At 45.7% G+C, this 26,400-nt stretch overlaps 1 protein-coding gene across 1 annotated transcript in view; it reads right to left on the reverse strand.

Moving 5' to 3' along the window:
• The window catches only part of PAX4 (paired box 4), a 270,253-nt gene extending 255,892 nt beyond the window's left edge, over nt 1–14,361 (reverse strand). Inside the window, exon 1 of the mRNA XM_085650653.1 lies at nt 14,229–14,361. The gene's annotated coding sequence lies outside the window, so the exon portion shown is untranslated. The remainder of the gene's footprint in view (nt 1–14,228) is intronic.
• Between the last annotated feature and the right edge of the window lie 12,039 nt (nt 14,362–26,400).

Raw genomic sequence — 26,400 nt, forward strand, 5'->3', positions numbered from 1 at the left:
CATTCAGTCTTCATGGTCATTCACTGCAATTGCATAGCTTTGCAAGTGTCATCATGCCTGTGGCCACTTTAAAGTCTTAGTGCAGGAAAGAGTTTCCATTTCCTTCCACATACCTGTCTGACCGAGGGACTGGACCACTGGCACAGCCCAGTGTCAGTAGACTTTAAAATCAGAAATTCGTAATCACCTCCAACAAAAGAAAATGGCAGGGCCACCTTTATATTTTTGGTTGCTACCAATTTTTAAAAAATACATTTGCCAGAGAATGAAAGGAAATCAACAAGGAAATGCTCATTTAAGGTGCAACTTATTTGCGTGAATAAATATTATCAGTGTGTGTGTGTGTGTACATAGTAGTGTTAGAAATGGTATACCTCCATATTTTATTTTGTAAATAGTTACTACCTTATTACAAGTTGTTTATTATGACCAGTTAGCATGTGATTACCGTGTTCTTTATACCCATTTAACTCCTGATTTACAGTTTGAATAACGTGCAATGAGCACAACATTGTCAGTTGCCATTATGCCCAGTTTTAATATAATCCATAGCTTCCAGTGTTTGTAGATAGCGCACCGAAGACAGTTCTCCTTATGCTAAATCAGCACATCACCTCTTGGCCAATGAAGCCCGCTTCGCACATGATGACAGATACCAGTATGCTCAATCAGAACAAAAGCCCTTTGTTGCCACTGTCATGATGCTCATTTACCACAACAGAGCATATTTTCTTTAGGGACAATTAGGACCCTCAATCTCTCTCCCTATTATGCACATCATAACTAGTTTTATCGTGCACAGTGATTACAGTACAACCAATTACCATTGTGCATTTGCTCTTAACATCACTCTATTTACTCTAATATTTCTTTGTTCTTGCTCAGAATCACTCCCATGCTCATTAAGAAATTGTTCAAATAATTGTTGTTTTTTAATCCCCTTCTTATACTTTTCGTGGCTCTGTTTTACCTCCGGACCCAGTTAAACCTCTTCTATGTAAAGCAGACTGATCATTTGCAGAATGAACATGAACCAAGAATACAAATATCTGCACATTTATTCATGTTCAGTTTCTATTTTCCCTGTTATATCATTTTTGACAGATTCAATTTTGTCCACTGTCGAGATTGGGCTACATTCCAAGTCCCAAAAAAAGACATGAACACCACCACACTTACAATAGAGAAGCCCAGTAATCACAACGTCCTGCTCAGGTCAAAGCTGTACAAGTGAAGGCACCAACAAAGAGGGAATCCCACACCAAACTGCAAGGAAACTAAAGGACAGTAAACTAATAAGTCCCCAGCTAGCAACACCCTTATCATGGCAAACAGCAAGCATGAAGACAACATAACACTCTGATTCACCATGTGGTTTAACCTGCAGCGCTCAAACCTAGAACCCACAGTGAATCATCAACAAACATTACAGGGGTTAGGAAAATGGGGTCTAACCTATGAAGGCTCTCGGGTTCTGCTTTTTGACAGCCGGTATTTTTACCTCTGCTGTAGCATGAGCCTCCCCAATGGAGTCTCTGATACCGTAAACTCTGTTAAAAATGGACTATGAGCTATAACCTACCTTTTAATATAAGGCCAGCTGCCCATGCACAGCCAGGGAAGGGGTTCTGGGTACGTTGCAGGGTACATGTATGGAGAGTGCATGTCCGTTGTGCATGCTGGGCGTGCGGACTAGGGGAAGCAGAGTGTGTCTGTACTGCTTTACTGTATAGGAGCAGGGATTCATTTTAGATCTCCTGTGTGTAGATTTTGCAAGAAATGGGAAGGAGTAAGAAAGCCTACCAAGCAGGGATGTAGACTGTAGTAATGTTCTCACAGGGAAGAGTAGGGAGGAAACATCAATCGCCTTTCCAATTCTAAACATAACACACAGAAAGACTGATGAAACCAACTCAGTTTCCACCTTCTTAAGTGACCACATGTCTTTTAAATACAATGCCTTCACCCACTTATAGTGGCATGCTTCATCATTGGGCATGCTACAACACTAGAGCGCACAACAGTATGTGCCATGGTGGAGCAAAGTCTTTCAGACTTAAAATATACATACATAGGGATAAGAAACCAGCGAAAACTGCCTAGAAAGTATACCCAATCAGATAGACTTATTTGGGAGCTCCCTGTGACAGAATTAAAATCACAATAATGTTGATGTTCTTGGGGCACTTATCCCCCTACCATCATACTGCCAACATGTTTTGGCCACTGATTTAATGACCCAAGTTGACGGCTTTCATAAGGACAGTGATCCCTATTCTGTCAGTGTTTTAGTGTCAGTTGTCACGGTCTTAAGAAATTAAGAGATATGCAAAAAATAAATTTGTTGATTCTTGCAGTATTAGCAATCCTAGAGATTTTCTCTATGGTGAATCGGAGATATAAAAAAAAAAAGGAAGTTATTGGAAACCCCAAGTACAAAATTGTATCAGCCACACTAAATAACAGGTTAGTCCAAAAATAGTACAGCACACAACTAGTGAAAGTAAAACATGCAACTGTGGTGATTCTTAGTAAGTAAAAACCCAACAATAAAGTTTGTAACAATCAAGTTGCTCATACTCCGGTATTAGGCTATAGGTTTTTAACCCAAGGGGGGCAAGAAGCGTTGCACTGTAGGTACGCACTATGGGGGAAAGAAGTTCAATGGCTTAGCATCTTCAAAATCATGAGGGTTGTAGTTATTGGAGAAAAAAACTCGCTCTCACTGTTATTTAGATCAAAGCGTCCCCTCTTGTTTATGGTTGTTGGATAAAGGTACTATCCATCCTGTATACTCAAAGTATCTGCCTCCTGCCATTCCATAAACACGCCTTCAAATTCTAAAGAGAGAATGTTCCCTCTCCCCCTTGGTCAACACTTACTTCTAGGGTCTGAGACTACAACAATTGCTGTGTCTCATCCTACACTGATACTCCTATGAGCAGTGACTGTCCTAAAATAGCCATGAGGTGCATTCCCCACAATAATGTCAGTATATAATGTTGTGTATGAAGCCGCGTGTTGTGGCTATTTCCTACAATGCAACAAAATGAGGTAATTCTCTCCTGTTACAGACAGTGTGTGATGATAGGTCTCAAGGCCAAAAGACTAGACTATGTCTATGAAACAAACATTGGCTACCTCCATTACTACACCCGTGGACTGCTTAAGTTCTGTTGGGGACAGTGTGCTGTGAAAAGACAGAAAGCACCACACCAGGTCTCATGGAACACAATCCGTATTAATTTGGACTTCCCTGTAATACAGTTATTTTATCCCGCCATTTAATAGTTACAAGAGCCCACATTTAAATGTTCTAAAATGGCGGCAATGTCGGGATGTTGCTAGATAGATATGCCTACTATGTTTAGGAAGATAAAAAAAACCTTATTCTCAAACCCCTTCTAGCTGGTCCAGAGGAGGCATAAAGTTCACTTCCTGTTTATATTGCTATAGTGCATACTAATTAGATGTGCTAATTCATTTCCTCATATTCGGTATTCTGGGTCAGTCAGAATTCGTATAATGGCTACATGGACGCTGGGAATGTATTCATAAAACCCAGTACCATGGGTCCCTCAGAGTGTATTTGTTATGTATCATAGATCAGCTAATTCATATGGTATTGATATAATGCCATGAAATCTCATCGTTAAACTCAGTCAAATGGGTCACCAACCTGTATGTAAATCGCTACTCATGTTTAAAGAGTAATGTTTTCATATTCTCTTCGTGTTCCTGGGGATATTCGATTTGTCAAGTACAATAAATTTCAAATAATTTATACTATTTTCCAAGAAATGTGAAGTTAATTTTGTCTCTGTTTAGAATGAATATTACTCCTATATTTTTTATCTCAATTTAACCATTCTTGTCATCAGACCAAAATACTGAACACCACAGGGGCTTGTGATCAAATATATGATCTGAAGACCACAGGGGCTTGTGATCAAATATATGATCTCCTCAAAGTTTCATGTGGTGTAATGATAAAAGGACCAAAGGTATTGTAGCCCAATATCCACAATTTTCGCGGTGTCTGAGATGATAAACCCTGCAATTCCCACAGGGGTCGTGCCCATTTACACATAGAAGACCCCATAGTGTTGGCTCTGTTGTTTTGGTTAGTTCTTGCGGTCTAGTGAGTACAAGTATATTCCTAACGTTGGCACTTCTCTTAAAAGAAAACATTGGTTTCTCTAAGGATAGATAATTGGGATTTAAAATGCGCCAATGTCTGTCGACAATCTTTATCATAGTATTAGATGTTGCACCATAGGTAGTGACATAAATGAACCTGTCTTCCTTGGGTTTGATGTTGGTTTCCAGCAATGCATCTTTGTAGCTGTTCCTGATGCACTTGTATGCTTTTATCACTATAGTATTGCGCAAGAAAATATGATATTCCAGCGACTACCTAGATATGGGATTCTATATTACCAGCAAGTAAGTTCACTTTTCAGAGTTTAACTGAAAAAGAAATGTGAATTTGGACTACGCTGTGCATGAAGCATTTTCCAAACGCAAGACTGACACTAGGATCCATGATCACATACTGTAGCTAAGCTAAAGACAAATCACAAAGATCAATAATATTATTCATAAATGCTTTAGATAACTGATACGTGTAACCAAAACCTGAGAATGAAATATGTGGACAATTTTAATTACCAGACCAGACCTTCTAACATTACTGCCAGGAAATATAAATTGTTAACAAAAATCCAAACCAATTGCAAAATCTATCTGAATGGTGCACCATAGACTCAGGGGCACTGGAAGATGAAGAAGCAATCCTGCAGGGCCTTGATAACTGGTTTTACCCCTTAACATATTTCATAACCACACAGCAAATGTTGCCCATCTGTCTTGTCTTCCTCTCTGCCAGGCTGATCATGGCCCCACTGCAACAATATCTGGTGTTGCGGCACATCAGATATCCAGAGAAGATCTTGGGGGAAAAGCAGTGTGACTATTTACATGAAGGCTGGTCTTTCGGAACATTCTTTGTACTTGGACCATGATACAATTCCTGAATCTGTCTGAGATGCTCATCTTCCGAGATCAATATAACTAGTTTTTACTGAAGGTATAATTAGATCAACACTTATTTTACTTCATCCACTGCGTAATACATAAAAGATGGGGAGTCTGCTTTAGTACGTTGATGCCTAGATGTGAAATTAATTGGGAAATTGAATTTCTGAAAAAAAACTGCCCACCGATTTTGTCTCTGGTTTATATATTGGGCAGCTTTAAATAGGTCCACGGTGTTTATGATCTGACATTACAATAAAAGGATGTTGTGCACAGGTGACTTTAGAAGCTGTCAGTTTGTTCTAGTGATAAACTGATGCAATAATCCAACTGCGACCATGACTGGGGCAGCACCTTCAGCATTCGAGGAAGCAACCCTTTCCACTGTGGCGGTCATACGTACATCATTCAATCCTTCAAATGCTTCTGGAGCTCCTAGAGACCCTTAATGTGTTACCCATCATCAGAGAATTCTAGTTAATCAGATTAGAATCATGGTCTGCCACCTTGTAATGTCAATAATACTGTGTAAATATCACTAACAAAGGCTTGAAATGCAGCTAATGGGCATGACCAAATACCCTAATATGATGACCAAATGGAATTTTAAAGGCTGGTATTTTGTAGTCTCCGAGGGAATTCTAATTAAATATAATGATCCTATAGATCAGATTGGGCAGACAATGAAACTTCAAATGTCCTTCAATTACCAGCATGTGATGTTGGCTTTTCATTGCTATAGCATTCAATTGATTATAGTCAGCTCATGCTTTCAATTCATGATGTATTTATTGACACTGAGAAAAACAGACCCCAAGCTGAGGGGGTCAAAGGTTGAATGAAGCCTCTGTCAAATTGCTACTTCAGTGCTTTTTCAAAAGATCATTCCATCTGGAGGACAGAACATATAAGTTCCCAATGGGAAACTGCGAATGGTTAAAAATCTATTTTATTAATCATAGGGTTGACCCGGTCTGCATCTTTCCAATTAAAGACTTAGGAATAAGTCTACGTTCCCACATGGACTACCCTTTTGCTATTACTTCATATCATTAGACAATAAAGGATAATCTCTATGAGCAGAGTTTGGAAGGGTAATAAGAGGATTGACAGTAGCAAGAATGGGACTATTTTGTTCTAGCTTTCCAGTGAGCCTCTGAATTTTGAAGAGATAACCCTGGAATTCCCATAATAAATGCAAAGAATAGAGCGGCTATATTATTAAATGCAATAGCATCGTTAAGTTATGGTGCCCTGCTGCCTGTGGCCCTGCTGCCCAATTCAGAAGGACTGAACCTGCATCTTGAACCCAGGAACACCAGAATGACTCCAACGGCTAGTTGGCTGGCACCCCGATCAGAGCCTCAGGGACAGAAAAAGCAAAAACCACCTTGAACCCCGCTGGACTCTGCTTGCTGAGAGTCTTGCTCCACAATGGGTGCCACCCCTGTCCCGGACCCTTGAAAGTCAGCCTAAAGGTGCTCTGCCAGCCTAGCTATGGTCCTGCGGGCAGAACCAATGCAGCATGATTCATCTCCTCACAGCACTGCAGTGGAACCACCACGGAAAAACACATTCCCAACGCAGGGCTTTGCAGCTCCTCGCACCCATCACTAAGCAATGCGTCCTTGACGTAGGACTTTATATTGCAGCCCCGCAGCACCTCAGAACCGCTGCCATGCAACGCATCCTCAAAGCAGCCACAACACCGGACTCTGCATCACCATCTCACAACTCTCCAGAACAGTCGCTGTGTGATACATCTTTGACGCAGAATTTCGCTACGTTCTGCACACAGGATTAAAGGCACTTTGTTTGGCGGCCTAACTTGGACCCTATACCCAGCCCCGCATGCCCTCAACTTGTAACCCAGCTTCCTACATGAAATATGTACTAATCGGTCTGTTCTTAAAGATCTGAAGCGCAGCTTGCCAGAATCTGGCCCATCTCATGTATAATAATGAAATAGGTCACAAATTCCAGTTCACTAAGATTCGCTGCCATCGCAGGGATGGTGGACTGCTGGGGTCAGCAGACCACCATGTCTGTGATTGATTATAAATAAAGCTCTCGTTTTTTTAATGCAGTTTTTTTTTCTTAAAGCAAAACAATATTTGTTTAATAATGAAATGAAGTTTCAAAAACGTTTTTAGTGTTAAGCAATGCCTACTCTTGAAAAAATTATTTTTTAGGATTCACAAAAGGGACCTCTTCCCATTTTCGAATGGGTTATCACTAGCTTTGTGTAGCTTGTATAATAATGTTTTACGACCAGATTGTGGTTGCAAAGCATCAATACATCCCATAAAGCATTGGTATTTGGAAGGGATAACCTAAACATGCCCCTTCCAAATACTGATTCATTACAGTTTTCTAAACCGATTTAACTATTTGGAAACCTTTTCTGAAGCATTAAATGGGCTTAGTACATTTGACAAAGGGTTTGAGCGTTTGCAACCCCTCCGATTTACTGAATGAGTGGGTTTTCGAATGTTAAAACCTTTTGTACATCTGCCCCCGAGGTCTCACATTAAGTCAAGCTCATATGAGATAATAATGTGGAATGTCGCACCCCAAAAATGTAGAAGTCCACAACGTTATATCTTTGTAAAAACGTATTTCTTTATTCACTCTCCATATGTCTCATAATATCAAACAAGAGAATCCAGCCGATGCACTTCTTTCAAACCATTTAACCTTCATCAGGGCTCATATGTGTTGCAACAAATCTTCTTGCGTAACGCGATTTCATTCAGCGATCTCCCGGTTCAATTCCCATGCCTGGCAAAGCTGTGTGCTAGCAATATTGCTCATAAATGATCAAATTTCAAAAGGGGTAGTAGTGTCCCCGCGATTGACACGGAGTCTGTGTCAAACAACCACACACACACATCTTTGAAGCTACACATAAGACGAGAGGTCTGCATGGACGTTTGACACGGACTCCGTGTCAATCAGGAGGCCACTACTACCCCTTTTGAAATGTGATCATCGTGAGGTGCATTTATTAGTGTCCGCCATTGTTGCTCTTTTCTTTACATTATGTCAAGCCCAGAGAAGATTCTGCTTACCACACATTCTGAAAGCACCCACCTCTACAGAAGGAAACCTCACAGGAAACACCACCTATTAGGGTGGCCATTACATGTGGGGCCACTAACAATGACCAGCAAGGAAACAAAGGAACAGATTACTAGCAGAACAACAAGAACCCCCTCTGTGAAGGTTTCTCATTGGAAGAGGGCCATTTTGGCACCTCTGTTTCTTCATGTGTTTCCATGGAGTGATCTCTACCTGCCACTGCCCTAATATACAAATGGGCCTTAGAGGGTGACTCACTCTACCCGCGTCACTCCCATGAGACTTCTCTGAGCATCTTTGGTTTTATGGCAACTGGGAGGACTTCTGACCGAGCTCCTAACAACAAGTTAGCACATCATTTACAGCTACCACTTTGCCCAGCAGGCATACCATTTACAGTTTCCATGAGGTGCACAAAGTCCTCATCTCCTTATACCCAATCAGCACATCATGGCCAGTCCCTTCCATGCCCATTTATCAAATCGTTGATAAATATTCTACCATGACTACTTGAGATATTGGGGCTAGTGCCAAGCATACAAATGTTCTTTTATGTCCACTTTCATACCATTGATATGTGCCTATATGCTCTTTTAGCACCAGATAGTCCGTTTTCGTTATGTCTAATTAGCACGTCATTGACAGCTGTAAGCAGGCTCAGTTAGCATACTGTGGCCTGTTTCCATTATGCTCGTTCAGTACATCATTGACACTTGTGTTCCCAATCATCCCTTCATGGTCAATTCTAATTTTGCAAAATTCGTCCTTCATTGTCAGTTTACAGTATGCCCAATTACCAAAGTCACTTACAGTTTCCATTATGCATAGGTATTACGTCATGGTCAATTCACACTTATCCCAAGTACACATGATCATAATTTTCCTTTATGCCTATTTTGCACGACAACCCCTTTCCATTCTGCTCACTTATCACATCATTGTCATCTCCAGCGTCCATCAGGACCAATTTACACATCATTAAATATTTGCACATCATTAAATATTACTAATATGCGCACTTCGATCATCATTGCTAGTTTGAAATATGCCCAGTTAACAAATGAGGGTCATTATCTGTTGTACCCAGTTACCACATCTTCCAACATCATGTCCAATTTTATTCTTTCCAGTTAGCGCATCAGGATCATTTGGAAATAAATCTGCAAAGGAGTACCACTTTATATTGTGTGCATCCATTCCTCTTGGCCACACTGGAGGTCCAGTTAACAAATCATACCTTACTTTTATAATGCCAAATTGGCCAGTTTCATTATGCAATGTTAGGAGATTATTACCACTATTATTCATGCCCACTCTACACATTATTGCAATGTTGATTCTCTTACTACCATTTGCCACATCATGACCAGTTTCCACTATGCCATCACGCCATTGACAGTTTCTAGTATGGGCGGCTAGCATTACACACAGTAAGCATACCGGCGCTAGTTACAATTGTGCCGAGTTAGCACATTACCGCCACTTTAAATAGTGCCCAATATTCTCAACGTGGATACTTTAAATATCCCCCAAAATGCTGTATATGGAAGTTCCATTCCTGTTCTTGCATGCCCACGGGCCAGCTCCTATTATGCCGATTTCCACTAGGCCCGGATAGTGCATCTTCAGCAGAGTGCCTTATGTCCACTTAGCACATCTGGATCAGTGATCATTGAGTCTCTATAACCGAACATGTCTAGTTTCCATTATGGTCAGTTAACACATCCAGTGAAGTTTCTTTAATGCTCAGTTGTTATGTTAGGTAGACTTGTTGAGCGCACTAATATTCCATGAGGGTATCAAGGCGCTTTATTTGCACCTTAGACAGTTTCTGTTGCTCCGAGTGTGCACATCGCGGACCAGTATCATTATTCCCTTCTAACGCACCACTGACATCTTACAATATGCCCAGTGAGTACATAGACAGTTTCCATTATGCCCAGTGAGTACATCATGGTCAATTTACTTTATACTTAAAAAAACACATCATGCCCAGTTTTGATAATGCCAACAATAAATACTTAGCACATTGTAACCACTGCCCCTTATGCACAGTTGTCCCATCACAACCACTTTCTACAATATCATCTTATCATATCCTGGCTGCTTCCCCTTACACCCTCCTGGCACACCACTGAGGGAGTCCCATATGCAGATATGCCCACCTTGCGCAACAGAGCCAGTTTCAGACTTGTGTAGTTAGCAGACCTTTGAAAACTCCCAGCATGACTGCCTGGCATATCACAGTTTCTGTTATGCCCATTACAAATGGTGGCCACATTTGAGCCAAGTAAGAACATATTTGATAGCGGTAATTCTGTTTTATCAGCATATCGTGCCCAATTAAATAGCGCCTCGTTAATCCAACAGGATCAGGTTCCGTTATGCTTGATTCGCTCACCTTGTCAGTTTCTGGCAGGCAGTTAGAGCGCTATTGGTGCCCTTCATGCCCAATTCAGGGTCTGCCTTCTTCAGACATTACTGACGGTTTGCATCAATTGCACATTGTGCCCCCCCCCCCTTGCCACTATACCGAGGAGTATGCTCCCCTGCTTAGTGAGAAAAGTGCAATTAACAAATATTGCACAACAATGGTGCACATGGGATTAAAAACATTCATTGACAGAGCTTCGCATACCGAAAGTCTAGAAGGTTTCAGTGCCCACTGACAGGTAACCAGGTGCAGTCGAGGGGTCAATCTGTGGCATGCGGTGGGTTCAGCTTTTCTCTTAAATTCAATGTGCAGCACCTTCGGTGCAGTATTGAAAGCAGCGCGCCCACTGTACACCTTCAATGAACATTGTGCAATTCCGATAAATGTTTTTCCTCTACAAAAATGTAGCGTGTCAGTAACCCTACAAACCTAGCCATTCTAGGAGACCTGGAACCATATAGTACATTAGGACAGTGCTGCAAAAGCTCTTATTCACTGCTTGCAGATCACAAAACACCTTGGTGTGATGCCCTGAAAGCTTTTATAGACCAGGCTAAAGACCATATACACACATGGGCAGTGCCCTGGAAGCTTTTGGCGGCCAGTAGAGGCAATAATATGACTTTGGGATTCATGGGAAGGCCTAACTGAAGCATGCTGAGGCTACGAATATGCCACTGGGCAATGCTGGAGAAGCTTGGATGGACCAGGCTGTAGATAACAGCGCCTGCGCCTAATTATCAGGCGTTGAGACACAGTGACACTTGGCAAGAGAGAAAAAACACAAAAGGAGACAGAAGGAAGAAAAAAGTATTTTTAAAAAAAGGAACAAAGTGAGAAATCAGGGATGAAAAGGACCTGCAAGAGTGGGATCAAGGGGCGGTGAGTGTCTGGTGGGGGATGATAGAGGCATGAGGTGGAATGACGACTAAACATCCTCGGTATTCGGCACCCCGACCTTCAGTAGACCGACCGCAGGCTTCTGAGTAAAATGTTAGGCCCTCGCACTTCCTCTTTCACAAATTAAGCACTGCCCAGCGTTAATAAATGTGCTTGCAAAGGACTGGTAGTGCTAGGGTGAATGTTTTCAACACAAAGGGGGTCATTACGATGGTGGCAAGACTGCCACCGACAGGCACCTTCACCACCCGCCACATTAGGATGGCGGGCGGTGTGATGGCGTCCGGAAACACAGACTGACACATATCCGATGGGCTCCTTGAGCCTGCTGGTGCAGTCAATGGCCTCTCAATCCCTGCATTGGTGACGGAGCCTACCAGGCACCACGTATAGATTACGATGTCCCTCCCTGCCAGCCTTTCCATGGCAGTTCACCCGCCATGGAAAAGCTGGTAGAAAGGGACACTGGGGGCCCCTAGCAGACCCCCTCCCCTTCACCCTGGCACGAGGCTGTGGGCACATGTTCCTGAACCACGTGGCAGGCTCCGCACGGTGCCTGCACATAATGCAGGAATATATGTGGTGATCCCTTTTGTCTTGTGTGTGCGCTGCAGCCAGCAGCACACGCCACAATAGAAAAAAATAGGCAATGTGACTGCCTCGGTGGCGGTCGCATTGTAATTCCTACTGTGGGACTGCCACCTTGTAGGCAGGCGGTCCCAAATGCGAAACGATGGCGGACGGATTGGACCTAAAGTTAAGCCCTCCTGACTGATGCACTGGGATGGGTCCTCTGGGGCGGTCAAAGAGAAAACTGCTGTCCATTGCAGCCCATCAGTCCAAGAACCACAGGGAACATTCATGCAATACATTTTGCACAGTGGACATGACCGGGCGGTATTTACATATTCTGTGGTTAAACAGAAAACCTGTCCTGATGCAGCCTTGTATCTTATGGTATGTGTATGTGTATGGTGCTCACTTCACCCGTGAGGGAATCCTGGCGCCTGAAGAAGGACGATGTGACCCAGGCTGGGACATATTGGAATCGCCAGGTTTTCAGTTTCTTGCAAAATTCAAGGACTAGGCCTGGGGCTCTGATGTGCCAGGGGAGGTCATTCCAGGACTTAGCAGTCAGCTGCAGGAAAGCCACATCAGATGCGAGGGACATGGGTGAGGAGGAAGCCGGCCGAGCAAAGGTTTCTGGTCACCCTTGTAGGGTGCATACACAGTGTAAAGTGAAAAAACTATTCAGTGGACTTTCTCCTGCCCATATTATCCCCCCCATTATTTTTCCGTGCCTTAACTTTGAGACACCAGAAGGATCTCCTCGTATTTTCTGTGTCAAAATGACTAGCATATGAGGAAACCTGGTTATCTTTAAACAAATGCCTTTAGTACTAGATAATGCATGAACATAAGTGACTAGAAGGGTATGAGGGGTCGCCTCGCACCTGATGTTTGTTAATTCTAGGCGAATTATCTTGATGAAAGGCTATACATTTATTTGAGAGCAAAGGCGGGAAAATAGGAGACAAATTATAAAAGCCTCATAATTTCCATAATTGTTAGACACAGCACCGTAGGTGGACATAAGCATCGTCCAAATTAAATAGGCTGAATATTAATCCCAATGTCTATAAACTGACCCCCCACCCCCGGATATCACTCACTGGGCACATTATTCTAAGGGATGTGACACCGAAGCCTGCTTGCTGCTCGAGTGACGCATGGGGGCAGAACCCGCCCTGGGGTGACAACCAATCACTGCTAGCTCAGGCAGAATCTAAAATCGCCATAATTAAACCCCCGTTTGCTCATCTCCTTGCGCTTTCTTTGCTGATGTAGGGTTCCGTTTGGAGACCCGTGATGACGCAGTTCACGTGAAGCCCTCCTTAAAGGGCCCGTCGAGGGAAAGGGTGAACAAAGTTCTCTTTATCCAAAGCAACAGCGACAACAATAAGGATTTCAGAAGGTCTCCTCGATGATGGCTGGTTGATTTTAAAAGCAGTTTTGAAAACCTTCACTGGACCGCTCCTTTAATGACGAAATTCATATGTACATTTAACTTAACTTTAAAGAAACAGTAAAAAATCTACAATGTTTATGGGTAAAACCCATAAACTAAATGCACCGCTATCTTAATAAACATAGCCGATCTCTGTTGTGAATCTAGTACTAGACCAGGAATCATGGATTTATAAATATAGGTTTATGTCCTGACTATGTCTATTCTATACAGGATTATAAATAAAACTGACCTGTGCTATATACTATCAGTCATGCAGCTGATGTGGGTGGGAGCTCGAAATGGCACTATTTTTTGCGTGTGTATTTCGTGCGAACACAACAACAAATAATAAACAAAATATTCGTCTAACCCCGATGTATCTCAAAATCGGTCATTGCCAGCTTTGTTCTGCACATGAGATGAAGCAATTTTTGACTAAACTCCTGAATCGCCAGAAAAGGCAAGTGGAAACTCGACGAACCGCTTTTTTCAAAATTTACAAAGCAGGTTGTTTACCAAGTTGCAAAAATATGCCATTCCTTTTTCTGCAAAGTTTCCTTCACGTGGCATTGTCAACAGGTGCTTAGTGGAGAAAAAATCATTGTCTGGTCTTCGCATAACTTTTTAAAGCTGTTGAACGGGTTCTTGTGGAACAAATGTTCCCCGGTCGGATAAACATGCATATAAAGCTGAAGTGAAATGGGTTAAAAGGCGAAAACGCGAGTAGAGTTTCAGAAAGGGGCAGGTGGGAGGTTAGCCGGTTACCTGTGCAGTGATCCCGGGGTGGGCCCTCGGTCCTGGGCGGTGTCCTTCCCTCCCCGCCTCGGGGCAGGTGACTGATTGCAGGCGCCTCGACCCACACCCTTCAGGAGCGCCACGGCCCTCCGGGATGCGCGAGCTCTGCCGGCTGGAGGTGGGAGGGAAGCCTTATGAAGGGCGCGGGACGTCAGAGGCATGGACCAGGGGGAGGGGCCTCGTGAAAGCAGGGACTGGAGCGAGAATGGACCTTGAAGGGCATGTACCCAGGCAGGGTGCAACCGGTAGGGGGCATAGCCATGGACAAGGAGTTGTCTTGGGGAAGAAAGCATATAATAGAGCGAGGAGAGGTTTTAGGGACGTGTATCAAGCCAAGCAGGCCGGGTTTAAAACAAGACCTGTGGCCCTCCCAGAAGAGGCCATGGAGAAAGGTATCCTGCATGAGGACGGCAAAAACGTGTGATGTTTTTCACTTTGTTTACAATAATTTTCAGTCTGAGGTCATTAAGGTGATTTTCTTAATTTTTGTACTGGCTGAAACATTAAAATACTGGTCATGTTGGAAAAATAGCCAGATGGCAACCCTGGCTCATATCTAAGTCAAGGTGCAGTTGGGCAGTGTGTATTGAGGGACAGGGTGTTACTAGCCAGTGATGCAGCAGGTGCAGTGGCACCAGGGCCCAGGACTATCAGCGTCCTTCTGCACCTCAAATATGTCAGTTTCTGTGTGGGGAGTTTTTAGAGTGCTTATATATTTTAGTCTGTATATGATGAGCGCAGTAATATACTGTAGCATGGAGCATACATTATACTATTTCGATAGTGGCAGTAAATGTCCAGTGACAGAGCAGCCTAAAGGGAACATAAATCAATGCCTGACCATTACTTAAGAATAAACGTGTATTTACAATGCTTGCTAGAATACGTTTGCCTATCTGTTCTCTGCCAGATGCTGTAGTAAAAAAAAATAACCATGTTATCTCATTTGATATATTGTACTGGGCTACATTTATCCTCACCAGTACATCAGGATTACAAATGTGAAGAGTTCATATTCTGATATTTCGTAAAAGTACATAGCAAATTCGCAGGTTATAGTCTGGGCCATTGGAAATTTGTAATTTTGAAGCTGTGGCGTTTCCACATAACTATGGATTTGCCACATAATCCATCATCTGCTACATAATTTACAGACTTAAAAAAAATTGTTTGGAGCTCAAATGGATCAAATGTTCCTAAAAATGCTCCAACTCATGTTGCCGCGCAGTTGAAGGCCTTCACAAAGACTGACTGGTTACCTTTCTATTGCTTATTGTTATACTTGGGTGTTCAACTTGTACTCATGTGGTGCAACTTATGCTCAGACAGTGATAACAAGCGTAAAAAAAAGACAAAATAATTAAGTAATACTATCGCAAAATGTGGTGCATTATGCCACATAATTTGGCCTTTCTTGCCGCACAATTTATTTAACTGTACCGCATAATTTGGTTCTCTGCTGCATAATTTCAGTGTCCCTGGTTATAATAATCTTACTCTTTGTTTTATCGCAACTACTCGCAATGTGACTGATCATAATTCAGTTCAATAAAGGGTTTCCATGGGTTATGCAATGTGGCATAATTTACACACTATAGCATTAATGCTAATATTTTAAACTTACCTCAGAGCTAAATCATTCAATGCACAGGTATATTTTAAAATGAAAATCTGAAAAGTTTTGCCACCAACAAAATATGATTTTCAGGTAAATGGATAGTCTCTGAGTAAATCGCAGTATATACTTTATACAGGGAAAATAAAATCAAATATAAACAGTTTTTAAAACAAAATGTAATGTATTCTATTTGGTCACATTTCCTAAAAAGTGTTTCTTAGAAATGGCGGTTCTGGTTGGCTAGTTTGTGCACCTAAGCCAGTCAGAACCTACCACTCTAGTCAAGGTAAATTTCACACATAAGATAACCCCTGCTCATCGCATTGGTAGCTTGGCACAGAGCAGTCAGGCCTATCCCAGAGGCAATGTGTAAAGTATTTGTACATACACACACCTCAACACAGTTAAAACAACAGTTTAGAAAAATATCCAATATTTATCTGAATAAAAAAAGACCAAAATGAGAAAAATCCAACATACACAAATATCACTTTCCAAAGATTGACTCAAGTAAGACTTTTAGAAATAAAAAAGTAGATCCAATAGGGGCTATTTGGTCATAGTCGACATCAACAACACCACAAAGACAGTCTGACCTTGATCGAGCGACGGCCGGTTACGGAGTTGGGTAGACCCACGTACAGTACCTTGGCTGGGTCAGGAAAAAGCAAAGACAATGCAAAACAGAGGGGAGGTGAGGCATCGAACAGGCCGGTGTGGCGTCGATTCCATACTGTTGCAGGGGAGGTGAGGCGCCAGTTCTTTACTTTTGGGCAGGGGAGGTGATGCGTTGGTTTCTTACTGCTCAAGGGGAGATGAAGCTGGGGTGGCCGGTACGGTACCTCAGTTCCTTATTGTGGAGCGGCATTAATGTGGCCTTGAAGATCAGGACTTAGACTTTGACTCCGCGGTGTTGTTGCAGAAGTGCTGGCGTCGGCTGGGCCAGGGCTGTGGTTCCATTCGGGGTGGTGCGTTATGCTGTTCATGAGTAGTGCCCTCTGCTCTGATGCAGGCAGGGGCATGGCCAGATGCTGGAACACTGTCATTGGTGAAGTCGGGGCTTCGGTGTAGGTTGGGATGGTGTGTCGTGCTCTTTATGAGTGGTCCCCCCCGCTCTGATGCAGGCAGAGGCCTTGATGACAACGTCGGAGTCAATAAGCTGCTGTTGTCGGCAACCAAGGCTGTGGTGCAAGTTGGGGCGGTGCATCGTATACTTCACGAGTGGTGCCCTTGGGGCAGTGCATCATGCACTTCACAAGTGGTTCCCTTGGCTCCGGTGTAGGCAGAGGCGTCGATGACTGCGTCGGGGTTGATTTTCTTGGGTTGCAGCGCACTACTTGACTCGAATGTCCTAGGAACTGGATTTGGTACCACTTGGCAAGACTGAACCCTCAGCAGAAGAGTCCAAGTGCTTTTAGCAAGAACAGGTGAAGTCTTTGATGGCCCTGAGACTACTTAACTGGAGGCAAGCTCAACCTAAGCCCTTGGGGAACATTGGAACCAGGATGTAGAAAGCAAAGTGCAGTACTTTCACTCCCAGGACAGAAGCAGCAAAGCAGCAGGCCAGCACATCAGAGCAAATAGTAAAGTGGCAGTGCCTATTGACCGCTATCCAGCTCTTCTTCCTGACAGAATGTTCTCAACCCAGAAGTGTTCTGAATATATGGTGTCAGGGTCCCGTACTAATACCAATTTCAGCCTTTGAAGTAGGCAAACTTAAAAGGATAGTCTTAATAGTGCACATGACCCTGCCTTGGCTCCAGACACAATAGAGGAGGTGGAGATGGCTTTGTGTGAGGACAGGCACAGCCCGATTCAGGTGTCAGTGTCAACTCCTCCCACCACTCTAGCTCAAGAAGATCCATCAACCTGATGATGGGTAATCAGGATATGCAGTGCACACCTCGGCTCCCTTTGTGTGACTGTCTAGAGCAGGGTTACTCATAGTACGGCCCGCGGGCCGCCAGCGGCCCGGCAAGCCTACCTCGGCGGCCCGCGGACCTTGCAGACATCCTGCATGTGTTTTAAAAAAAAAAAAAAATGATGTTAGCTAACACTGTCAGAGTGTCCGATGCAGCAGCCCGGACTCAGACTCTGCTCTGTGGGGGCCGGGGTATTCCAGTGATTGTCAAAACGGAGCTGCAGGGGCCTAAGAGGTGAAATACAACAAAGCTTTAACATGCAAATGGTCTTTTAACGACCTGTGAAGTACTCGGGTGGGCCTGTGTGTGAGCGCTGGGAAGCTGCCTCAGTGTGGCTGTGTGTGTGCGCGCCGGGAAGCTGTCTCAGCCCCGTCTGAGGGCTGACACACACACAGGGTGAGATGACAGAGGGTGAGGGAGCAAGAGGGAGACAGAGGGAGAGGGAGGGAGGCAGAGGAAGGGAGACAGAGAGAGGCAGAGAGGGAGAGAGCGAGGGAGACGGAGGCAGAGGGAGAGAGACAGAGGGAGAGGGAGAGAGACAGAGGGAGAGAAACAGGGAGAGATAGAGGGAGGGAGACAGAGGGAGGGAGACAGAGGGAGGGAGACAGAGGGAGGGAGACAGAGGGAGGGAGAGGGAGGGAGAGGGAGATGGAGGGAGACAGAGGGAGGGAGGGAAACAGAGGGAGAGAGGAAAACGGAGGGAGGAAGGGAGACAGAGGGAGGGAGGGAGACAGAGGGAGAGGGAGGGAGGGAGACGGAGGGTGACAGAGGGAGGGAGGGAGACGGAGGGAGAGGGAGACAGAGGGAGAGAGGGAGGGAGGGAGAGATAGAGGGAGGGAGAGAGAGACGGAGGGAGGGAGGGAGACGGAGGGAGGGAGATGGAGGGAGACAGAGGGAGGGAGGGAGACAGAGGAGAGAGACGTAGGGAGGGAGACGTAGGGAGGGAGATGGAGGAAGACAGAGAGAGGGAAGGAGAGGGAGGGAGACAGAGGGAGGGAGGGAGGGAGAGGGAGGGAGACGTAGGGAGGGAGACGTAGGGAGGGAGATGGAGGAAGACAGAGAGAGGGAGGGAGAGGGAGGGAGACAGAGGGAGGGAGGGAGAGGGAGACGGAGGGAGGGAGGGAGACGGAGGGAGACAGGGAGACGGAGGGAGGGAGACTGAGGGAGAGGGAGGGAGACGGAGGGAGGAGGCCGACAGAGGGAGGCCGAGGGAGGAGGCCGACAGAGGGAGGCCGACAGAGGGAGGGCGACAGAGGGAGGGCGACAGAGGGAGGGCGACAGAGGGAGGGCGACAGAGGGGGAGGAGGGAGACAGAGGGGGAGGAGGGAGACAGAGGGGGAGGAGGGAGACAGAGGGGGTTGGGAGGACAACGGAGGGAGGGCGATGGAGGGAGGGCGATGGAGGGAGTGAGACAGGGAGAGAGACGGGGGAGAGAGACAGGGGGAGAGAGACAGGGACGGAGAGAGACAGGGAGGGAGAGAGACAGGGAGGGAGAGGGAAAGGGGGAGGGAAAAGGGGAGGGAAAGGGGGAGGGAGGGGGAGGGAGGGGGAGAGGGAGAGAGAGAGATCTGTGTATGCTGGGTCTGGTGGCTCAGTGGACGAAGGCGTCTGCTGCAGGGACCTGTGCTCAACCTCATGGTCAAATTGTTTTTCTTGCTCTAGCCCCGCCCCTCCCCCTCTGACCCCGCCCCCACCGGTGCGGCCCTCGGCCACAAACCACACTGTAAATTTGGCCCCTGAGAGAAAGTTTGTGAGTACCCATGGTCTAGAGTGAATGAACAAACAGCCCAGTTGTCAACCTAGCCCAGACGTGTATTTCACAGACAGGCAGTGGCAAAGAGTGGCTAAGAAAGAAAATGCCAACTTTCTAATAGTGGCATTTTCAGACCTGCAATTAAAAAAACAACTTCACTTAAAGATGTATTTTTAAATTGTGAGCCCAGAGACACCAAACTCCGATTTTCTATCAGCTCCCAATTGGCAGATACACTTGGAAGATGTTACAAGTAGGCCTGGGCTAAAATTCCGTTCCGCTCGCGGAAATTGCGAGAATTTGACATTTTCGCGTTCTGCGGAGAGCGCGAAAATGTCAAAATTTCCGCAATCCGCATTTTACCGGAAATTTTATGATTGCTCACGCTGTAAAATAATACATTCTCGCGTGCGCGCGATCGCCTTACCTGAATCCCCGCGTTCGCCAACAAGTTTTCCCGGTCCGGTCACGTTCTCCACGAGATGTTGGATTGTTGGTAGCCATTTGCGCTGTCTCGCGACAGTTCGCGCCCGCAGTAACGTCTTTTGTCGCGCGATCACGTCTTTCTTCTCGCGATCATGCACCGCGAGACAAGTGAAAACAAGATGGCCGCGCCCGCGAGCTACCGCATGGGTAAGTTGGCGAGCCGCGACCACGCAGAAAATACCGCGAACGGGCGGGAAAAAAACTTCCGCATCTTCGCAATATTTCCGCGTGTTTGCGGAGATTTTTAACATTTTCGCGATAATTTGCGAAAGTGAATTTCGCAAATTCCCCCCACCCCTAGTTACAAGGAAGCTCCAGTGCTAATCTATGGGAGGGATAGGCCTTGCTGCAGTGAAAAACGAATGTAGCAGTATTATGCTACCAGGACATGTAAAACACAACAGTACATGTCCTTCCTTTTTAATACACTGCACCCTGACCATGGGGCTACCTTGGGCCTTCCTTAGGGGGGCCTTACATGTAATAAAAGGAAAGGTGTGGGCCTGGCCAGTGGGTGCACTTGCCATGTTGAAATGGCAGTTTAAAACCGCACACACACACACACTGCAGTGGCAGGTCTGTGACATGTTTTGAAGGCCTACTCATATGGGTGGCACAATCAGAGCTGCAGGCTTACTAGTTGCATGTGATGCAACATCCCTGGGCACCCCTGGTGCACTGCACTAGGGATGTACTAGTAAATCACATATGCCAATCATTGAGAAACCAGTTACCATTACATTTTAGACAGGGAGCACTTGAACTTTAGCACTTGTCAGCAGTGGTAAAGTGCCCAGAGTCCTAACACAAGCAAAAACAAAATGCAGCACACAGTCAAAAACAGGAGGTCGGAGTCTAAAAGACAGGGGAAATCATGGCAAAAGAAGCCAGGTCTAACAAGTGTACCTCCCAGCTGAAAGTAGGGAGAGCTACTCAACCTCTTGGGAGATCACTTCACTAAGGCAGAAGAACCTAAAAGACCATCAGCTTTGGTGTGTTCTGTTCCAGAGTGTTTTTCCACCTTATAGTCCATTCCCCATAGGGAGATGGACCACCTCAACAGTTCAGGATTCTCACCCTTCATCTGCATTAAGCATCTGAGGGGCCTGTGGTCTGTCTGAACGCAGAAGGGATTCCCAAACAAATAGAGTCTTACCTTTTTCAGACCACAGCAAAAGCTTCCCTTTCTACTGCGCTCCACCTCTGTTCCCTGGGAAGTAACCTCCTTCTAATGAAGGCTACAGGTTGATATAGTCCCTATTTGTTTAGCTGTGAAAGCAGGGCTCCCACAACATGCTCTGTGGCATCAGCCTGCACCACAAATTCCTTGGCAAAATCAGGAGCCAGGAGCAAGGGGACCATGCACATGGCCTCCGTCAGGGAGTGAAAAGTGGCATGATATGCTTTTTTTAAATGCAGATTTATATAGCGCAAACTTGACCCGAAGGTATTGGAGCACTTTACATGAGCACCGGTTACGTTACACAAGGACACATTCAGGCACAGGGAGGTTAAGTGATTTGCCCAGAATCACAGGATGTGGAAGGGACACAGAGGCTTGAACCTTGGTTTCCAGCACCAAAGTCGGCAAACTAGCCATCAGGCCACATCCTCTCCCCAATGCTTCAGTCCAGATCACCTGACGAGGCTGCTTCTTGGAAGTCAGCTCTGTCAAGAGGGCAACAATGGTGACATACCCTTTGACGAATCTCCTGTAGTATCCGTTGAGGTTCTCACCTCTGTCTGGGTCTTGAGGGGTGCCCAAGCCAGAATGGTATCAATCTTTGGCTGTAGGGGCTGCACCTTGCCACTCCCTACCTGGTTTCTGAAGTACACCACAGACCCCTGCCCTAGCTGGCACTTACAGGCCTTCAACAGCTCCTGAAGATTATGCAAATAATCCTCCCAACTGGAGATGAAGACTTCAATGTCATCAAGGAAGGCAACACTGAAGTTCTCCAATCCAGCCAGGACCTGGTTGACCAACCTCTGGAATGTGACAGGGGTGTTCTTCAACCCAAAAGGCATGACACAGAACTTGTAGTGCCCTTCTGGCCTTGTGAACTCTGACCTCTCTTTTGCCCCCTCGGTCAAGGCAATCTGCCAGTAACCAGACGTTAGATCAAATGTGCTGAGGAACGTAGCAGCTCCAAGCTGGTCAATGAGCTCATCAGCTCAGGGGATGGGGTGTGCTTCAGTCTTGGAGACAGCAGTGAGCCCACGGTGGTCAATACAGAACTGCGGTTCAGATGCAGCACCTGGTGGGGCAGCATTGCATACCAAAACTACAGAGCTGGACCAAGGGCTGTTGGAGTGCCCAATCACCCCCAACACCAGCATCTTAGAGTCCTCCTCCGGGGTGCTGTTTCTCACTCTATCAGACAACAGGTAGGACTTGTGCCCAACAGACGGGGTAGGCAGTCCTCAGTGTCAATGTCACAGGTGCACCATTGGATGCCTCCAGGGATGACTGAAAACAGAGACACAAACTGTCCCAGCTCGCTGATGTTCTAGGGTCAGAGTAGGGGAGAAGATCACATCCTCTACTGACCCATACTGCACTTTTGGATTGAAACACACCTTTTGACTCGAATAACCAAGAAACTGGATTTGGCACTACTTGGCAAGACAGGACACTCAGCAGAAGAGTACGAGTGAACAGGAGGCAAGCTCAACTCAAGCCCTTGAGAACCTTGGAATCAGGAGGCAGAAAGCAAAGTCCAGTCCTTTCACTCCTGAGACAGAAGCAGCAAAACAGCAGGTCAACACAGCAGAGCAAACAGCAAAGTGCCAGTCCTTCCTGACAGCTACCCAGACCTTCGTCCTGGCAGAATGTCCTCAACCAAGAAGTGTTCTGAGTATATTATGTCACAGGTCCAGTATTTATACCAATATCAGCCTTTGAAGTAGGCAAACTTCAAAGGATAGTCTTTGTGGGGCACAAGACCCTGCCTTACCCTGCCCCAGCTCCAGACACACTACAGGGTGGTAGAGACAGCTTTATGTGAGGACAGGCACAGCCCAATTCAGGTGTCAGTGTCAACTCCTCCCACCAACGTAGCTCAGGAAGACCCATCAGCCTGGTGATAGGTCATCAGGATATGCATAGCACACCTCAACTCCCTTTGTGTTACTGTCTAGAGAGAAAGCGCAAACAGCCCAACTGTCATCCTAGCCCAGACATGTATTCCACAGACAGGCAGAGGCACAGAATAGTTAAAGTAAGAAAATGCCAACTTTCTAAAAGTGGCATTTTTAGACCTGCAATTAAAAAAACATATTTACTAAAAGATGTATGTTTAAATTGTGAGTCCAGAGACAACAAACTCCAATTTTCTATCCGCTCCCAATTGGCAGATACACTTGTAAGATATTGCAAGGCACCCCTGTTACAATGAGAGGTCACACAGTTAATGATTCATGCACAGAAGCTGCAGAGTCCCTCAACCTTCATGATCCAATGCTGCATTGCATACACATTCAGAAAATACATACTGCCTGCTAGCCTCAAGTAAGTTATTTTGTCATTTTATCAATATCATTGTGCACACCCATCTGGTGTTTAATTAACACAAAACACACCATATACAAGCACCCATCACATGCATAAACACCATGTCCATACCCATTCGGACAACACATAATTCCTATCATACCAGGCTCATACAAATGCTGTACACGGAAATATCCACACCAGGATGGCCATGCCACACCACATGCACAAAAGCGACACAGGTCCGCGCACACACTTACCCTCACTCAAACTGCACATGTCCATATGTAGGTTCCACATACAAGAAATACACAAGCACAAACTTTCACCATTCACAAACAGGATCTCAAACTGCAAGCCTCACAAGCTCTTAGTGCTACTCTCTCCTTAGCTAAATGTGTCTAGAATATATATCACAATGACAAAATAATTATGGATAGAGTCCTACTGCCTGAAATTGAATATTGACAAGACTCTATGCATGATCTTTGAGGTGAGCCCCTCTCTTTTATTTAACCTGATGGCCAATAGATCTAGGACTTACTCCCAACCCCTCCACCCACGTCAAGAACCTTAGTATCATCATCGCCTACAAACTAAACATAAAAGCCCAAGTCAATGCTGTCACTGCCTTGTGCTTCCACATACTGGGAGTGCTGAGGAAGATTTTCAAACGCCTCTCAGGCAACACCCGGAAAACCATTATCCACACGCTGGTTACCACCAAACTAGACTACAAGAACAGCCTCTTTGCCAGACTCAACAAGCAGCTCATCAGGAGGTTCCAAAACACCCAGAACTCAGCAGCCAGAATCACTCTCACCCTCCCATGACACTGACATTTCACCTTATCTACAGGAGCTACACTGGAAAATGTCCATGTAATTGTGATTTTGTTTTTACAAGGCCTACTTTTATCAATAAAGGCTGCTAGTGCTATGTTTCAAACAAAGCAACCACATTTTTCATTTACATTGGAATAAGTGCAATACTCCCTTGTGCCATGAATTGATTGATGAAGTGATTGCAGATCCAATGTTTTCTACCAAGTATAGCTCTTCTGTTTATAATGTGTCAAATGAAGCTGCATGTGTCAGCCATGGACCAAAAAGGAGGAGGGCTCTGAACTGCAAACTTGTAGATTCAGTGGTATTTTCTATAGTAGGAAAATCTGCAGATGACACTTCCTTTTCTCACTAGCAAGTACTCAATAAATTCCTCTTGAACATTCCGGACAGAGCAATAGCTGAAATGGAAACCAGATTCTCCTAGAAAAATATAGAACTTATGGAAGCCATTTCTACCTTTGTTCTTTCATCGCCTCTGATGTCAGCAGATGTGCATCCCTTCTAGACTTAAAGCTTAGAAGTAAAGCTACTCTTGCAGCAGAACTAACAGTGGATGGGGCGGATGCTGCCCCCCTTTGTGAACTGGTGCAAGATCATGCTGATGCTTTCCCAGCGCTTCATGAAATGTTCTGGTTCTGGAGATTGCACCTGCAGCATGGGAGAGCTCTTCTTCGACACTATCCCTATCCTCACACCTTCACGCAACACAATAATCCATGAGTGGGATCAGAATTCCACTATTTCAGAGCATGCATGTGAAAGAGCTCACAGTAAAACTACACATGGATGACGTTGTAATGGAATTTTCAAAGAACAACAGGGTCCATATTACAGATAGGACACACTGTCTCTGTTTGCGCCACGGCATACCTTTCAAAAGGTGTGCTGGGCGCAAACCAGGGACAGTGCGCCCTATTAACATTAATGCAGGAGGCTTGAGGGGACATGTTTCAGGAAAGGTAGTGTAGGCTGAGGGGCATGGACAAGGGTAGACTGGCACCTAATGGGGGCATAGGCCTAGGTAAAGAGGCACCGGGTGAGGGGTGGATCATGATAGGGAGCACTGGCGTAACAAAACCTGAGGGGGCCTCCCTGCAAGGCATGTGGAGGGGCCTCCTCCGGGCTCAATCAGGAGCTCTGCAGCCAGAGTGCTGTGCTGAGGGGGCCCCCTGGAGCTTGGGGCCCCCCGCACTGCGGGGGCTGCGGCGGCCTGTGTTACGCCCCTGACAGGGAGGCACCACTGAGGGAGAGGGGGCGGACTATTGAAGAGGCGCATTATCCACAGACGTGCCTTAAGAGATAATGGACCAGGACTCAGAGGCACTATTGGGGGGCACTGGCCAGGGCAAGAAGACCCGGCATAAGGAGGTGTGTGGCACGGATTAGGGAAGGGACGCACTTATGTGGGACTGGACGGAGTCGCGAGAGGTTCATAAGGGGACATGGGCTAAGCTAAAAATGAGTCTTGTGTGGCATGGGTTAGGACAGGAGAGTGTCTTTTGGGGACACGTACCAAGGCAGGGGAGTGATTTCTAGGGGGCCGGGATAAGGGTAGACAGATGTTCCTGATGAGGGTATAGACGCGTTGGTGCTCAAGCCCCCTGTGCACAGATCAGATACTCGTAGGGCACTGTCACGTGGGGCAGCGGAATGTGAAGGGAAAGGTTCCTATGCCCTGCAGCTTTTCAGTGTAGGCGCCATCTCTTTTGGGCGCTGTAAGTCAGAGCTGTGCCAAGGACGACAGAAGTGCACCCGACTCTGGAAGGGCTACGCTTGAAGCAGCCAGCCCCGGGAACGGGCGGGGGTGGACAGGAAGATTCAGGGAGACTCTGCAGCAGGGAGACCCCCAACCCAGCCTACAGCCCCCTATGTGTGCGGTGTTCACTGGCAGGTGATGGTCGCTGCCTCTGACCCGGCTGCTCTGCTAGAAGCGCGTTCTGTGGAACCCAGTGATGCTTTGAGAGCAAAGGGACAGGCGTTCACCCATCTGCATTCTGACAGGCATGGGAGCACAACTGCGAC

The sequence above is a fragment of the Triturus cristatus genome, chromosome 4_1, assembly GCF_964204655.1.
Source record: "Triturus cristatus chromosome 4_1, aTriCri1.1, whole genome shotgun sequence".
NCBI classification, from domain to species: Eukaryota; Metazoa; Chordata; class Amphibia; order Caudata; family Salamandridae; genus Triturus; species Triturus cristatus.